We start from the raw sequence: 4,470 nt of genomic DNA on the forward strand, positions 1-4,470 counted from the left end.
CATTGTATCCTTCAAGCAAACACACATGCATGGTCGGACATAACTGCCCATAACATTTATGGCTATGATGCAGGTCATACAAATATAGACGAGAAAACGGACGGACGCTGAGAAATACTGGTGCTATGGTCAGATGGCCAAAGAGTAGCAACATTAAAGGCACAGTAAGCCTCCCGTAAACCATCACTGAGCTAGCTCCCCGAGCCTCTACATACAGTACAAGCATACTTCCATTTGAACGCTCACCGAACGGGAACATCCTGGCTGCTTTCTGTTGAGAGTGAGACATTTTCAAAGAATTTATTTTTGTGGACTATCCGAACGGACACTCAGGCGCCTCGTTTTGGTGCTGGACCTAACTTTTAAAATCACACATTTGTTTGCACGAGTGAGGTTTTACGTGTATGACCGTTTTTACCCCGCTATTTAGGCAGCCACTTTCGGAGGATGCATGCTTGGTATTTTCGTGTTTCTATAACCCACCGAACTCTGAAATGAAATACAGGATTTTGCCGTGCGCACTTGGTCTTGTGCGTGCGTTTACACACGAAGTGGGATAAGATACTAGCAGGTCTGCACATAAGTTGATCTTAACATATAACCACGTTATGTCCCAAATAGACTCTAGTTCTGGGGACAGAAAAACAAAGTTAGCATAGCAACATAAGTTGACGTGGGAGATCGGGAAAATCTCCACCCTTAACCCACCAGGCGCGGCCGGGATCCGAAGCCACAACCTTCTGCGTGGGAGGCCGGCGTCTTATTCACTAGGCCACTGCGCCCGTCCAAATGCTATCATAACTCGCAGAGAAGGACGAATGTTCGACAGGAGGAGCACAAACAAGCTACTTAATCTACTTTTACATAGCGTTTGTATTGGCACTACACAAGAGTGCTTCATCAGAAACTGCAACTATTTCTGTGTACGCAGGGTGCTAAGCTCTCTCTTGATGTTACTAGTAGGTCTATTAACAGACAGTAAGAACGTGGTTTTTTTCTCCAAGAATGGTCTCAGTTAACGGAGGGAAGGACAAATGTTCGACACAAATCAATTACTGACCGAAATAAATATACTCTCTTGTTGACACCACTTTGTTGAGTACCTGATCAATTTGTGATCCTTTTGCACTACTTTATCCTCTATTCGATGGTGGGCTAGCGCTACTCTATGATCTAGTTTTACATTCTTATTTCTGACTAAGACCAGTTCGGCTGACAAACTGCCACATCCCTTTTTGCACGATCGCGAATTATTTCTAAATAATGGTTCTATTTGTGTGTAATCGTCTCATATAAGTGACAGGATTCAATCTTCAAAGATCTCCTTTATACGAAAATAAATTCACTTATATACAGATAAGCTTTAGATAGATAGATAGAGAGAGAGAGAGAGAGAGAGAGAGAGAGAGAGAGAGAGAGAGAGAGAGAGAGAGACAGAGGGAGAGATGACTATTAGGGTTTAACGTCCTCTTAGACCAACTGGTCTATATTGGGACAGGTATTGGTAATACGCTGAAGATATGGTGTGATACTTTGATTCGAACAAGCCCGCTGTGGCTGTCTTCTTCGACACACCAGCATTGGGTTTGTCTCGTCAAAGTATCGAAATACGATCATGATAATCAGAGACGAGAGATGATGCATGCGTGTCTTCGTGTTTTCCAAGCCCTGAGACTTTCGCTGTGAACGTGGGATCTTTTTCGTGCGCATGTGTGCACACGGGGGTGTTCGGACACCGAAGAGAGTCTGCACAAAGTTGACTCCGAGAAATAAATCTCTCGCCGAACGTGGGGATCGAACCCACGCTGATAGCGACCAACTGGCTACAAAGCCAGCGCGCTACCAACTGAGCTACGTCCCCGCCCAGAGAGAGAGAGAGAGAGAGAGAGAGAGAGAGAGAGAGAGAGAGAGAGAGAGAGAGAGAGAGGAGAGAGAGAGAGAAAGAGAGAGAGCTAGAGAGAGAGAGGAGAGGAAGAGAGAGAGAGAAAGAGAGAGGGGAGAGAAAGAGAGAGAGAGAGAAAGAGAGAGAGAGAGAGAGAGAGAGAGAGAGAGAGAGAGAGAGAGAGAGAGAGAGAGAGAGATATATTGTGCAAGAGTTGTTTTCTACTATATACGATAAATTCGTTATTAAAAGTTGTACTTTCTTTCATTGTAAGTCCAAAAACGTGGTGAATTCTCGTTCGCTCGAAGCAAACTTGCGTGCAGTGTACTCTTTGATCGCTTTCGTAACACCCGAGTATGTGATAAGTTGCCAAACATCATCTTATCTGACAATATGAACCCCACATGCACTTAGAAAGTAGTGCGTATACGTATCTCTAACGGGCATCAGGTTTGTCTGGACAAACCCAAACATCCAACCCAATCAGATCTTCAACAAAACAAAACCTTTAAATCACTCATAAGCCGGCAAGCTATCGCGGAACTTATACGGCGTCCACAATTTGTGCCGTCGGATGATACTGTGGTTCCAGAACGGTAAGTTCTGATCTGGTCTGTGGTTCCGGAATGGTAAGTTCTAATCTGGTCTGGATTACATATATCCGTTGAAGATCGTCAGAACGAAATGAGAGAAGCCAGAGCTCGTGGGTTTGCATCATCAATTGTCTGCCTGTGGAGCGAATCAGGTTTCCTCTCATTTGCGTGGGCTACGTCCAAGTGTCGGTATAGTCCGTGTCTGTGACAGATACCAGGGGGCAATTAATCTATTTCAGCCAGGGCAGTAGAACATTTATCTTTTTTCTAGATTAGAAATAAGTTTGCCCCTTGGTGAACTTGTACTGAGGCGGTGGCAGGGCAGAGCATTTTGAGAATCGTTCTTTACTTTCTTCAGTGTGATTTTCATTGGTTGTTATCGTTCGTTGCCTTTTTTAACTGTAATATTTTGTTCTCGGCAGCCCTCTTTCTCATTCTTAACAAACACACACACACACACACACACACACATACACACACACACACACACACACACACACACGCACGCACGCGCGCGCACACTGACACATACACACAGGACACACACACTGGACACATACACTGGACACCCCCCCCCACACACACACACACATACACACACATTTTCACCGTATTTCCATACACAATTGACCATCACGCCCTTCTATCTGCTTCTGTCATGGTCACATTAATATTGGCCTGCAAGTAGCTGTCCTACTTTGAAGTAAAACTACACTGAGCTGACAAAGAGTGTACCGATCAAGAGGATTGTGGTGGTGGTGGTGGCGGTGGCGGGGGGTGAGTTGCGGGGGGGGGGGGGGTAGTTGTGGGGGGGAGGGGGGTTGGTTGGGGTTGGGAGGAGGAACAGATTGTGAAAAAGATATTTCCTATTTATCATGCATTATGGGGTACATACAGTCTAAACATTATTTATTCCTTTAGAAAGTCGGACTGAGACGCGAGGGTGACCTCTTATCCTGCCTTCCTGGTTCAGCGATGAGAGATGTGTACACGTCTACGTGTTACTGACAACACATACGTACTTGCAACTTGCAACGCAAACGTCAAGCTAACATTAGTGTGTATTGACAACATGTGTACATCTTATCGACAGCGCATGCGTATTAATGACAAGGTATGTGTGGGACATCATCCACGTGCAGAAGGTCAAAGAAGGCACACTGCTGGCAAAGATCACCATCACCTTGACTGATTCTTGGTCAATCTGGATCCGCCCGATGAATAATACATCACAACAACCCGCCATGTGGGAGACATCAGTATCAAACGATCAATTGAGTCGTGGCCTTGTGTCGCACGTGCAGGCCGGTTTACTGCCCTTCCACGCGCAGCGGTTAAAACAGGGATGCATTTAGGACACAGCATGCAGGCTGACCAATCTCAGAAAGAGATCTGGTAAGTCGATAGTTAGTTTATAAGGTCGTCAATCGCAAGTAGCACTTGAGAAAAACTTCACATGACAATCCTCTCTTTCGATATTCCAAGGTCTCGCGAACTCTCGCGACCTTCAAAGCAAAACAATGCATGTGGGAGGGATGTCTTGCGAGAGCTGCGAAGACTCGATATAATTCAAGCTCTCGCGACCTTTGAAGCAAGGAAAAGAGGATGGGGGACGGATGATTATCTTACGAGAGCTGCGAAGACTCGATATATTTCAAGCTCTCGCGACCTTTGAAGCAAGGGAAAGAGGATGGGGGACGGATAATTATCTTACGAGAGCTGCGAAGACTCGATATAATTCAAGCTCTCGCGACCTTTGAAGCAAGGGAAAGAGGATGGGGGACGGATAATTATCTTACGAGAGCTGCGAAGACTCGATATAATTCAAGCTCTCGCGACCTTTGAAGCAAGGAAAAGAGGATGGGGGACGGATAATTATCTTACGAGAGCTGCGAAGACTCGATATATTTCAAGCTCTCGCGACCTTTGAAGCAAGGGAAAGAGGATGGGGGACGGATAATTATCTCACAAAAGCTGTGAAGACTCGATGTTCTA

This window comes from Littorina saxatilis, linkage group LG1 (genome assembly GCF_037325665.1).
Source record: "Littorina saxatilis isolate snail1 linkage group LG1, US_GU_Lsax_2.0, whole genome shotgun sequence".
In the NCBI taxonomy this organism is placed as follows: domain Eukaryota; kingdom Metazoa; phylum Mollusca; class Gastropoda; order Littorinimorpha; family Littorinidae; genus Littorina; species Littorina saxatilis.